Genomic DNA, 13489 nt, shown 5'->3' with positions numbered 1-13489 from the left:
CCACATTCCCGGCGGGATGCTCCTGGAAATCCTGGCTAGAGGCATCAAATGCACCTTGGAGACTCTCAGCGCTCGATGCTTTAAAAAGTGCTCCGCTGCCTTCAGCAGGGCCCTGCCTCAATCCCGGGGGATCCAGCGGCACCGGGGGCTCATCCTGGTTTTTCCGGCCCCGGGGGATATTTGGGATGCTCTGACAACCTGCACAGAAAACATCCGACTTTCCCAAAAGCACTCGAGCGCCTTTGGGAATCTCATTTCCCCCCGGCCCCTCCGGCTCTGCAGAAATCCCTGGGTGCTCCCGCGGCAGCCAGAGAGGCTCGGGTGGGAATCGCCCCTGGAGCACCCCGGGGTGCCCACACGGCTGTGCCCGAAAGGAGGGAACCCCAAATTGGATCCTCCACAGAGCCGGGGGCTCCCGGCGCTGCTCCCGAGGCTCAGTCCCGCTTTTCCCAGCGCCCTGCACCTGTCCCAGGTGTGGGGAGAGCCCGGGACACCTGCAGAGCTCATCTGGGGGTGCTGCTAATGAGAGATGGGCACAAATAAACCCCCCCGAGAACGGGGATGGACGGACAGATGGACAGAGGGACGCTCCAGAGCAGAGCCTCGTTTCCCACACACATCCACACCAGTTGCATCCCAAGCAGGTGGAATCAGCCTCAGTTTTGGGGGTTCAGCTGCAGCTCCCCCCCCCATCCCGTGCCCCCATCACGCCCCAGTTCCTGGTGGATTTTTAAACACGAGCCCTCAGATTTTGGGGAGCTGCTCAAGCCAGAATTTGGGCAGTTTTTCCAAGCTGCCTTGACAAGAGGCTCCAGCCCAGGCAGATTAGATCTCCTAATCACATTTCTGAGGCGCCCGGGATCACGATTCAGGGATTTAGAGAATATTTGTCATTGTAACAATGTCACTGCCCAGCCTTTCCCTCGCTCCCCATGTCATTATGGCCGGACTTTTTGGCTTCATGGGAACATTTCCCATGGAAAAAGGGAGGCTCTGGAATCTTTGTGGTGCAGCTGAAGGTGCACTGGTTGTCTGACCCTTGTACATCCCATGCACGGGGTGATTCCAGGGGTATTGTTGGATTTTAATCAGTTTTCTCATCACCACCTGATTTTCTACCAAGAGCTGCTTGAACAGAACCCAAATCTTTGCAGAATTCCCGATAAATCTTCCAGGAATAGAGGGGGAAGCTGAGGAACCCTCCCAGACCCTGCAAATCTCAGCAGAGCAGAGTCCCCCCGGGGCTGCAGAGCCGGGGGTGAGACCAGAGTGTCTCCAGCACCTTGTGGAGACTTTCCAGGGGAATGTGCTCCATAAATCCCCAATTCCAGCCACGGCAGCCCTGCAGGCTGAGCCCAGTTCCCTTCCCCACAGAAAATCCGCTTTGGGAAGGACCAAACCTCCCCTGATTTTCCAGGTGCACACACAATCCCGGGCTCATTCAGAGCACAGGATCCAGCTCTGCTTTGTTTGGAGGAGGGAAATCTTTCATTCCTGGCTACTTTTGCACTTTGCCTCGTTCCCTTTGGGTGCTCCTGCCCACCCCTCTCCAGGAGAGCAGGGGTTGCTCCTAGAAGCCCAGGAGATGTTTTCCTTTTCCAGTGGGAATTCCAGGCTTTCCCTACATCAGGAATTTGTGTATGAAAAGTGGGGCTGGGGAGGGGACAGTGCTGTCCCACACCAGGCTCCCACAGGAGTGGCTTTTCCATGGTGCCTGAGGTTGCAGAAATGTTCCCCCGGGGTAGGTTGGAGTCAGGAGGGATATTTTACATCTCCAGTTCCTTTGTCCCACTCAGCCTCAGGCACAAAAGCAGCCTGGAGGAGCTGCAACCTCTCCTTCTCACTTTTCCATCCGGAGAAGCCAGTTCCAGCTCTCCTCCCCTCTTCCCCACATGACTTATTTTAGGTGAAAAGAAAAAACATCCTCCAGCCCTAAACGATTTAGCTTCTCAGCTTGCCAGAAGAATTCAGGATAAATTCATTTCTGTTTGACATCTCAAATCCATCCTGAGCAGGGAAGTGACTCTTGGAGGATCCCAAAACCATCACCTGTGCATCCCAGGTCACAGCCCAAATCCCAAATCCCAAATCCCTCTGCTCAGCCCCACTGCTCTTTGCAGAGCACCACTTCCTCAGGCTTTTATTTCCAGGTTTAAGGATGGGAGAGGCAGAGAGGGAAGGGATGAAATAATGACCCAGATCTGCTCCTGCTCCCTCGCCAGCAATTTTTCCATGGAGCCCATTAGGAGAGGGCAGGAGCAGCAGCTCGGGAATCCAGGTAAAGCCCTGGCTAACAAGATCCTCCCGGGCCTTTTAGCACATTCCTGCTCCCTGACAGCTCAGCTCCCACTGCCCCAGCTGTAATTAACTCTGGGCTGCGGGGCAGGAGACGCCTCAGCAGCCCAGGGGGAATTTGTCTGTTTGCCAGAGCAGCCACAGGGCTGGGGAGGGATGGTCTGGATCACTCAGGGATGGTCTGGATCACTCAGGGATGGGGAGGGATGGTCTGGATCACTCAGGGATGGAGGATTGATGGTCTGGATCACTCAGGGATGGTCTGGATCACTCAGGGATTTGGGGAGGATGGTCTGGATCACTCAGGGATGGGGAGGGATGGTCTGGATCACTCAGGGATGGTCTGGATCACTCAGGGATGGAGGATTGATGGTCTGGATCACTCAGGGATTTGGGGAGGATGGTCTGGATCACTCAGGGATGAGGAGGGATGGTCTGGATCACTCAGGGATGGTCTGGATCACTCAGGGATGGAGGATTGATGGTCTGGATCACCCAGGGATGGAGGATTGATGGTCTGGATTTGGATCTAGATCAGGCTCAGTGGTCTGGATCAGGCAGGGATGGAGGGATCAGTGGTCTGGTTCCAGAAGGGATTTGGGATCCATGGCCTGGTTCCATCAGGGGTGGGGGGTCAGTGGTCTGGCCCTGGCAGGGGTCAGGGGTCAGGCTCCATCAGGGGTCAGGCTTGGTCAGGGGTCAAGGGTCAGGGGTCAGGGGTCTTGCCCCAGCAGGGACGTGGAGCTGCAGCCAAGCCAAGGCCAGTGCAGGAGCTGGACCCTGGTGAGGAGAAAAAAAACTTCAGCTCCCCTGGAAGAGCCTTCCCTGGGCTCAAGCCCATCTCAGGTGACCCCAGTAACTGCAGGGACGTCACCCAGGGCACAAATTTGGGAAGAAAAGAGATCAACCCTTCTCCTTCATCACCCATCAGGACCGAGTCCTCCAGCACAGCCACAGGAGGAAGTTATTGTGCATTTAGAGAATATTTATCATTGTAACAATGTCACTCCCCAGCCTTCACCTCCTTCTCCAAGTCATGATTCTTGGACTTTTTTTGGCTTTATAGGAACATCTCCCATGGAAAAAAGAGGCTCCAGAACTTTTCTTGGACAGCTCAAGGGGCAGAGGGTGGTCAATCCTCTCACAGCTTCTCCTGCTCCCCCAGGGTTTGGGCCTCCCTGTCTGGGGGCTGAGGGGCCAAATTTGCTCTGGGTTTGGGGTTTCAGGGTGATGCTGGGCACAGGGAAGCTCGGGCTGACCCCAGCCCTTGGTCCAGCACTGGCACAGCAGGCAGGGGATGTGTGCAGGAAATGGGGACTGGAATAAGGGCAGCACAGGGATCAGCCCCTGGGGAGGGGGCAGGGCCATCCCAGAGCCCCTTGGACAGTTCCAGGGCCAGGGACATTCTCGGGGTCAGCCCGAGGGGGGCAGGGGGGGATATTTGTGCTCTGGCTGCTGCCAGCCCCTTATTCCCCATTTTTCCCTGTTTCTCCCTTTATTTGTTCCCCTTTATTCCTGTTATTCCCCATCATTCCTTATTATTCCCTGATGTTTCTCATAGTTCACTGTCATTCTCTGTAATTCCCAATTATTCCCTATTTTTCCCTGTAATTCCCTGCTATTCCCCATTATTCCCTGATGTTCCCTGTTATTCCCTGATGTTCCCTGTTATTCCCTGATGTTCCCTGTTATTCCTCCTTGTTCCCTCTTACTTCCTGATGTTCCCTGTAATTCCCAATTATTCCATTTTCCCCGTTATTCCCTGGATTTCCCTGTTGTCTCCTGTCCCGTTCTGCAGCCTCGTGGCCCAGCCTGGCACCTCAGCAGGAGCAGGAATTCTCCCGGGTCCAGAGTCCCTGTGCCACCCTGGAGCTGCTCCTATCACCCCCGGGCAGGGCACCGAGGGCTCCCTGTCCCCTCCCGAGGGACAGCCAGGCCCGCAGGGGTCCCAGCCCCACGGGACACCCCAAAGTGCGGGGTGAGGCTGTCCCAAACCTGTCCCTGAGCCTGGAGCCATCCCAGCCCTGCTCCCGCTGCGGGTCTGCCACCACTGGCTGGGGACACACAAAAACCGGGAGGGGACATTTTTTGGAGCCGCTCCGGGCACTTCCAGCCCCGCTGATGGCAGAGACCCCAAAGCTGGGCTTGCCCACCCCTCCCCTCAGTGCCACTGAAGCTCCTGGCAGGGAAAAATCCTCATTTTCCTGCGCGGTCTGGCAGTTCCACACACGTGAGAGCACCCACAGAGTCCCCGCAGCACCCCCAAAACCCCCGCACGAGCCCCCGGGACCTCTCCGGGCAGCCCAGACCCTCGCAGGACCCTCAATTCGGGGCAGCACAACACACCTGAAAGAACAGTGGGAACCAGGTGACGCCAAAACCGCGGCAATTCCTCTCCCCGAGCCCTTAAATCTGCTTTGCCCGGGCTGACATCACCGCTCAGGTTGATACACGCACCGCGTCCCTTATCTTTCTTTGGGATTACCTCATCGGAGAGGACCCGGAGAGCCTCCCTCTCCCTCTCTCCCTCTCTCCCTCTCCCTCTCTCTCTCTCCCTCTCCCTTCTCGGAGCTGCAAGTTTGCAGCCGGAGGAAGGAAAGGTTGGGATGCGGCTCCAGCCCTTCCCGCATCCTCCCAGGATGATCCAGGGAGATCCAGCCAGGCTCCAGCAGCTCCAGATTCGCTCTGAGCCCTTCGGAAATCCCAACGCGCCTCCTGCACCTCCTGCACACTATTCCCACCGCGAACAATGCCAAAGTGTTTGCACACACACACAGTCCGGTCCTGAGACAAAAAAACTTCCATTTGTACACAGGAACAGCCATTCCAACCCCGGAATCCAACAGTTAACGAGCTCACGTGTAATTAATTCATAACTACGTTAGCGTGTGTTGCATGTAATGCTCATAAACATACCTAAATAATGGGAATATAACACGAATATAGCCGCACACCTCACAAATATTCGCATACAGATGAATTTTGACCTCAGTTCAGCATTATTTTCACCCAAAACAAAGCCAATTTCATTTTTTCCCAACCTCCACAAGAACGGAGCCACAGCAAGCCACAGCCACCCTCCAGCTACAGCACAGCCGAGAGAATTCAGTCCGTGCATTCCCACATTTGCAGCTCTGGGATGCTCCGGGCTGGCATCCCCGGGGATGCTGCCCAGGTGAGGCAGCCGGAGCGGGGGCTGCAGGTGCTCAGCACCGACCCCACCGCGGGCTGAGCGCTGCCCCGCAGCCCCCGCTCGCCCTCACGCACGCAACTCCTGCAGGCAACGCTCCAGACAAAGAAAGCGAGAGAAGGGGGAAAAAAAGGGAAAAAAAAAAAAAAAAAAAAAAAAAAAGAAGCCGTCTTACTTTTTTTTTTCCCCCCCTTTTTTTTTTTTTTTTTTTTTTTTTTTTCCTCCTCTCTCCTCCCGCAGCCTCACCCGCGGGACTCCAGCGATTCTTTGGGGAGGGGGATCCGGCAAAGCAACTTCAGGAGGCGCCGGGCGCTGCTCGGAGACACCGGGGAGGGCTCGGCCGGCGGAGAAGAGAAGGAACAAAAGCCCGAGCGGTGCTGAATAGGTGCCTTCCTAATTGTGAAGGGGATTGTGAGGCTGTGTGTGGCTGCGGGGCGGGAGGGGGCGGGTGAAGGGGCGATGGGGAGAGGCCTCCCTCCCTCCCACCCGGCTGGGGCCGGGCCGCCCGCAGCCCCGAGCCGAGCTGCTGCATAAATTATCTCCTGCCTCTCATCTCTCGCCTCCCAGCCGCGCATCCCCGGCATTTCCCGTTCCCCGCACGGAGGATGCGGTACCCAGGGCAGGGTCCCCGCTGCCCCCCGCCCCGGCCAGCGATGCCGCCTCCTCCCGGCTTTTCCCGGTTCTTCCCGGCTCTCCCGGCTTTTCCAGGTTCTCCCGGCTCGTCTCTCCCCCGCTTTCCCCCTTCCTGCTTTGTCTCCGGCCCCGTCTCGCAGCCGAGCAGACACAAAAGAGCTTCTGACCTGGGAGGAGAAATCCCCTTTTCCAGGAAAATCAAAATAAATAAAATAATAGAGCCCACCCGAGGTCTCCGGTGCGCGCTTTGGGCAGGCAGGAGAATTCAGGATAGCTGGGCTAGCTGGGAATAGGGGGCAGCGCTGCTCCCCTAATGAGTGCAATTAGCGGGGTGAGCAATTAGCGGGGTGAGCATGGTCGCGGCTTTCCCGCACTGCCCGCGCTCCCCCCGCAGGTTTTGGGGGGAAAACGGCGTTTCCCACCTGCAGGAGCTGTCCCTGGGTGCAGCTCTCTGTGCTTGGAGCGGGGTTCAGACAGGATTAAACCCCAACCGCACATCCCGAGTCCTGCGGGGCTTGGAAAAGCAAAGTCGGATTTGGGACTTTTTTTTTTTTCCCTCTCCTTTGCCTGGCTCGCTGCTCTCCTTCCAGCTCAGCTCTCCCAAATCCCGGGCTGTCAGCGGAACAACGGGGATTCGGTGGATTCAGAGGGGATTTAGCCGGGCTCGGGAGCCGGATCCTCCTCCCGTGGCAGGGCGGCATTACCTCACCCGGGCCGGCCGGAGGGTGCGGGGCTGCTCTGCCCTGGGGACGCGCCAGGGCCCTGCAGGGGGGACAAGGACCCTCCCTGCCCTCCACAGCACTCCCAAAATGGGAATTTTCGCTGCTCATTTTGGCTGCAGGGATGCGGCTGAGGATGGAGCATCCTTCCCCTAAATTAGGATGGGACAACAGAAGAATTCCCCCGATGTGCCGGGCGGCTCATTAACTGATGGGCCTAATGAGCTGCTCGGGCTGTCCGAGGAGCCAGCAGCGCTGGGATGGGGGACAGTGCTGGATCCGGGCTGGGATTGAGGAGCAGGAGGTGCAGGCAGGTCAGGGCGGGCTGAGCCGCCTCCCAGCATCTGCTCCGCTCTGACATTGTGCTCACTTGGGCTTTTTTCTTTTTTTTAATTGTCTTGATGTCCCTCATTTGCATAATCCCCCATAATGCAGCGCAGCAGGACTTTTGCTCTGAGCTAATAAATAGACGACAAAAATAAATGTGTCATGTAAGATTTGCTTCCATTCCTTGCCTTTGTGAGGGAGCTCTCAGCGCCGGTGACGCCGCTGGCGGCGTTGATCTCACAGGAACTGTCAGCCCTGCCACGAGCTGCGACTTCCCCTCGCCCCCGGTGCTCAACTTCTCCAGATGTTTGCAGCTGGGCTGGGCTGCGAGCAGCAGGAAAAGGCGGCTCTGGAACGCTGGGATGAGCTCCTGGCAGCCCGGGGATTGCTCCCCAAGCTCTTCTCCCAAATCACCCTCACCCCAAAATATCCCCCAGCCCACCAGAATGTTCCCTGTTGTGTGTTTGGGTCCCGTGACGGGCAGGCAGGTGCCTGAGGTGTTTTTTAATTTTTGGAGTGTTTAATTCAGAATTAGGGAGTGCTGTGATTTCCTTGCCTCCCCAGAGCCTTGCCCGGCTCTCCTCTCACCGTGGTGTTGAATTACTGATGAAATTCGTTCCTGAGCTGAGGGAAAGGAGTAATTGCTGTGCCGTGAATATCCCAGTGCTCACCAAAAGCTGTGGGAGGAATTCCCCCTCTGACAAGAATTCATTTGTCCCCTTGCAAGAAATCGGCTGGATGGAGCTCGGGATATTGATGGGAGCAGCAGAGATCCCCTCCCAAAACAGCCTGAGCAGGCTCTGAGTGTCAAAACATGATTTTAAAATAAATCTGTTGGGTGTTTTCCCGGGATGGAGCTGGGCTGAAGTGGAGAGGTGCTGGAGGATCCCTGGAATGCCAGTCTGGGAGGACAGAAGTGTGGAAGGGATGAAGTTCCTCGAGAATTCACACCTCCTGCATTCCAAGAGTTGGTTTTCCCTCTTTCTTCCCCCAGCCCTGTGATCCTGGAGAATTCTCAGCTCTGACCTACGATCACTCCAGCATTTCCCACTGTTCTGTTTGCTGAGAAAAGCCTGAAAACACCAACCCTAAAGGGTAAAATCTACCAGAGAAATAAAAAACTGAGAATAGGCAAGGTTCCTTTTTTTTTTTTTTTTTAAACCTTGACCCATTTTAACCCATTCTTATGGCTGACTCTTGACTGGGGGAGCTTTCCACCCCGTGAAAAGAAATTCCATACACAGCAAGTCCTCCCCCAGCTCATCCCAGTGGTGAAATCTTCACCCCATGGTCTGGACCAGCCCCTGAGCACCAGCTCTGTGTGCTGGGATGAGAAAAGGGAGCCCTGGGAGCTGGGAAGGCAAAGATCCATGAGGATGGAAAGGAGAAAACCAGCGGGAGCAGCAGGAATGAGAGGAGGCAGGGGATGGATGGAGGGCTGAGGAGTCTCCCCCCAGGATGCAGAGAATAATTTCCCTTTTCCCCACAGCAGCAGGGCGAGGATGGGATCATCAGTCTTCATTACACGCCTGGAATAGGCTCTGTCAGCTTCTGCTGGAAATCCAATCAATATTCCCTGGGCCTGGCTGCCCACAGCTCCTGCCAGGAGCTGCACAGCCAGGGGGCACTGGGACATGCCAGGCACCACCTTGGGGCACAGCACAGCTCCCCTCAGGGCTGGGGGGACACAGAAACACCCAATTATTGCCACACGCGCTCGGCTTTTAAAGGAGTTCACACTTTTTCTCATCCAGTTCTCCAGGGGTTTCCCTTGGCTGTAAAATCTGCAGGCAACAGAACAAATGCCCTGCCACAAAACCCCGCAGGAAGGGGAGCAAAAATCACCAGGGAAAACCTTCTTTGCCCTTTTGCAGTCATAAAACCACACTCAGATTGCAAAGCCAGAGCTCCCACGTGGGGAGAGGCACCTCCAGGGGATCAGGAGGTCAGCCTGAATTTGGGCTCTGCAGAATTCCTGCTGTCCAGCTGCTCCTGACAAACACCACTGAGAGCACAGACCCTGCAGTGGGGGACCCTCAGGGCACACAGGTCCCTGACCACCACACCTTTGGATGTGCAGTTTGGATTTTGGGTCTGTGGGTTCCACCAGGAGTTGCTGGAAGTGACAACAGCAGGTTCCTCGTTGGGGCAAGTGCTGTCAGTGCCTGGCATGACCCCTCTGTGCCCACCCTGCTGACCCTCCCCAGGGCAGGAACGGGGCTCTGGTGATGCCCCTGCCCCGGGGAGTTTCCCCAGGGCCATTTCCACCCCTCGTGCCCGAACTCCTGCTGCAGGTGAGACAAACCCCATCCATCTCACTCCCAAAAATGAGCCAATAAAGGAGAGAGGCAGCACAATCAGATCAGAGAGAGCTGCAGCTGCAACACCTGCAGCCAGCTCTGCACCCCAGAGCCCCCCTGTGCCAGCAGTGCCAGCATCTCCTGCTGTCCCACAGACCCAGCTCTGCCCCCCCAGAGCCCCCTGCCCCCCTGTGCCAGTAGTGCCAGCATCTCCTGCTGCCCCACAGACCCAGCTCTGCCCCCCAGAGCCCCCCTGCCCCCTGTGCCAGCAGTGCCAGCATCTCCTGCTGCCCCACAGCCCCTGCTCTGCCTCGCTGAGATGCTCCTGGTTGTCCCCTGGTACCTCTGAGAGCGCTGGCAGGGGGTGGTGACAGCTCTGAGGAGCAGGAGGGACTCCCCTGACAGAGGGGAAGTTTGGGTGGAATGTTGGGAAGGAATTGTCCCTGTCCCTGTCCCTGTCCCCGACCCTGCTGACGCCCTGGGGCAGCTCCAGCCCCAGGCATGCTCTGGGCGTTTGCCTCCGTTTGTCATGGAGATCTCCCTGCATTTCTGTAAAGAGGAGATGAATTTCGGGGAGCTCTGGGCTCCGATTTCCCCGGCCATGGTTCTTTCAGGCGGCCGCGCTCGCGTCCTGCCGCTGCTACTGATGGAATTTGATTCCGCGCTGCCAAATCTGCAGCGCTGCGAACACGTTCCCGCTCCTGATTAATGTGAGTAATTTCTGCTTGAAAGGAGGTTTGAAATGAGCAGCCGAGGGGAAGCGAGCGCTGAGGGTTCCCCCAGTCCCCCCCTCCCCCGGCGCTCGCTGCTGTTTGCATTTCCCAGCTCGGGGATGGCGAGCAGCTGAACAGACTCGCTGGCCCCGTTTCAGCGCGGCAGAAGGTGCGGGAGGCGGGGGGGATGGGCGGGGGGGGCGAGTCAGGGACCCCCGAACCCCGGGGCGGACGGGGAAGGGACCCCCGGGCCAAAGGAGCCCGGACCTGCTCGGCCACACCGGGGGAAAAGGAGGCACGGGGGGGATTTGGGACACGGGGGGACACGGGAGGATTGGCGGCGGGGACATCGAGGGGTCATCGAGGGGACATCAAGGGGACATCGAGGGGACACGGGGAGACAGACCCTGCCACACCATCCCTGTGGCCCACAGAAAAGCTGCCCCACAGCTTTGCAGCCCCAGGAATCACAGGAGCTTTCCCCCGTCCCCTCCGGCGTCTCCCTGAGGAGCAGCGGTGGCTTCGCGTCTCCTTTTCAATTTATTTTTGTAAGGAAGCAGAAAAAGAGAGAGATAGTGAGAGAGGGAGTCACATCCTAATCTGGCAAAATGTCAGGGAGTGATTCAGAGAAGAGGCGAGCGGCAGAGAGAGGCAGCCCACACAGGAGACTTGTTTCTGATTTCCAAATGTCAGCATGTCCTTTAATTAAATGCTGATTAACAAGGGACGTGCTCCCCGGAGCCGGGGCTGCTACAAAGCCCGGCTCCACAGAGAGCCCGAGCTCTGGCACCCCTGGGATGAGGAGGGAGAGCCACAGGAGCTGAGCCGGGCTGTGCCCAAACCCCTGATCCTTGGAGGATCCCCGGGACCAAATCCCAAATCCCTGGGACCAAATCCCAAATCCCCGGGACCCCCCTGGGATGTTTGTCCCCACGTGAAGTTGCAGCTGGCTGGATCTGGGTGCAAACCCCGAGATGCTTCTGCTAAATTTGAGCAGCTCACTCCATCCCCAGCTCTCTCTGCTCCCAGCAAAGCTGCAAAAACCTTATTGGGTTTGGGATCTCCGGGAACAGTTCATGTCCCTGTCCCTGTGTCTCAGGATCTCTGGGTGTCCCCTGTCCCTGTGTCTCAGGATCTCTGGGTGTCCCCCGTTCCCTGTCCCTGTGTCACAGGGCTCTGGGTGTCCCCTGTCCCCTGTCCCCGTGTCACAGGACTCTGGGTGTCCCCTGTCCCCGTTCCCGTGCCATGTGCCAAGTGCTCCCTCCCCAAATTCCCGCGGTGACGCTGCCGGTTCCCAAGCGCCACCTGACGGCACCAGCTCCAGGGAGGATTTGTTGGACAACATTTCCCCAGACACAGACACGAGAATCAGCTCCGAGGGTGGAAATGGGAAATGGGAAATTCCGGGAGCAGCCCTGGCCCGGCCCCCGCCCGTGCCCATCCCAAGCCGAGCCCAGGGAATGCACGGCCGGCTCCTCTCTTCTTCCCAGCACCACAAAAGTTCTTCCTGGCACCACAAAAGTTCTTCCTGGCACCACAGAAGTTCTTCCCAGCTCCCAGTGGGAAGCAGGTCCTGCTATCCTCGCTGGAGGATCTCCCCCAACTCCCCTGTTTTTAATTTCCCTTGACAGGACTGAGAAAAGGGCTCCGGGAGACCCCGAAATCCCGGGAGCAGCAAGCCCCGGACAGTCCCTACAGGGAAACGCGAGAGAAGCCGCTTTCCCCCACCACCAGACGGGGCTTTGCCACACCAGTGTCACCTCTGGTGCCGCCCAGCTGCGTGTGGGAGCTCTCCGAGCAGGAGGAGAGGATGTCCCGCAGCACAGCAGAGCTTTGCACCCTGGCCTCCCCTCTCCCCAAAGGCCAGGGGACACGGGCGACATCAACCAGCGCTGGGTCAGGATCCTTTTGGAGTGTAAAACCCGTGGAGAGGAGAGTTCGACTCTGCTGGGCCCCGTTTCACCTTTTCCCCTCCCCTGCCCTCCCTCCCCACGGGTGTCGGGTGCCGGCCACTTGTCAGGGAGAAGGTCCCGTTTGGGACAGCCCCTGGATCCTCCTGTGAGCTCAGCAGGGCTCCCCGGGCATGGATTTACCACCCGGGATCCCTGGATTTAACAATCCTGACCGTGCCTGGCTCTCCAGGGATGAATTTATCACCCGGGATCCCTGGAATGAACCAACCCGGCTGTGCCTGGCTCCCGAGCCCACCCAACCCGCGGGGACCACCCTGTCCTGCTGCTCTCCCCTCTCTCGATTTCATCACGCCCAGGGACCACCAAAACCCCCCCAAACGAAGGCGCCCAGACTGCAGCCCAGTGTCGGTGCTGGGAGGGACGGGGACAGCTCGCAGGGGAAGGAGAGGTGGCGGCGCTGGGGAAGAGGGGAATGAATCATTCCGAGGGAGCCAGATTTCCATATTCCCCCTGCTGGAAAATTGAAGTCTGCTCCGAGTTTGCATCCCAAATGTGATTGCTCTGGGCTCCCTGCCTCGGAAGGCACGTACCTGTCTCAGCAGCCGGCCCTGGCGGGCTCAGGGTCCTGCTGGCTGCCTGTCAGCAGGCTGCGCCTTCTGTTCCCGCTGAGCAGCATCTCTGCTCCGCAACAGCCTGGGAGTTCAGAGCTGGCACTTAAGGACTCCAGGGGGGTGGAGGTGGACGCGCTGGCTGAGCACGAAAAGCAGCCATTGGCTCTGCCTCGCCGGCTGCTCTGCCGCTGGGCTGGGCACAACATGTGTCACCCTTCCCCGGCTCCCCCCGGCTCCCCCCCGGAGCTGGCCCGGACCGAGAGGCGAGGGGTTGAGGGGGTGACCCGGGAGAAGGAGGGATGAGGTTGAAGGGGATAAATCTTGGGAAAGGAGCGGCGTTATTGAGGGGGACAGCCCTGAGAAAGAGTCGCGTTATTGAGAGGGAATAACCCTTGGGAAGGAGGCGTGAGGTTGAGAGGGGATAACCCTGGGAAGGAGGGGAGTTATCCCGGGGGGATCATCCTGAGGAAGGAAGGGCTTTATTGAGGGATAAATCCTGGGAAAGAGTCGCGTTATTGAGGGGGCACAACCCTGGGAAAGAGGGGTGTTATCCCAGGGGGCTGAACCCCAGGGAAAAGAAATGAGTTATCCTGGGGGGCTGAACTCCACGGGAGTGAGTCACTTTATCCTGGTAGGATAATTCCTGGAAAGAACTCCCTTTATCCCGGTGGGATAACACCTGGAAGAACTCCCTTTATCCCCACGGATGAAGAAGAACCCCCTTTATCCGGGTCGGACCCCCCCGCAGTCGGAGCTGCCCCGGGCAGATGCGGACGCCGCTCCCGACG

The 13489-nt window shown here is 58.0% G+C and overlaps 1 protein-coding gene across 1 annotated transcript in view; it reads right to left on the bottom strand.

The window, feature by feature from the left end:
* Positions 1-9203: 9203 nt before the first annotated feature.
* The window catches only part of SLC45A3 (solute carrier family 45 member 3), a 113525-nt gene continuing 109239 nt past the window's right edge, over positions 9204-13489 (bottom strand). The window contains exon 6 of the mRNA XM_079327300.1: positions 9204-9217. The gene's annotated coding sequence lies outside the window, so the exon portion shown is untranslated. The remainder of the gene's footprint in view (positions 9218-13489) is intronic.

Source organism: Erithacus rubecula (assembly GCF_903797595.1).
Source record: "Erithacus rubecula genome assembly, chromosome: 26".
Lineage (NCBI taxonomy): Eukaryota > Metazoa > Chordata > Aves > Passeriformes > Muscicapidae > Erithacus > Erithacus rubecula.
The sequence above is the reverse complement of the archived record's forward strand: the minus strand, read 5'-3'. Positions and strand labels throughout refer to the sequence as shown.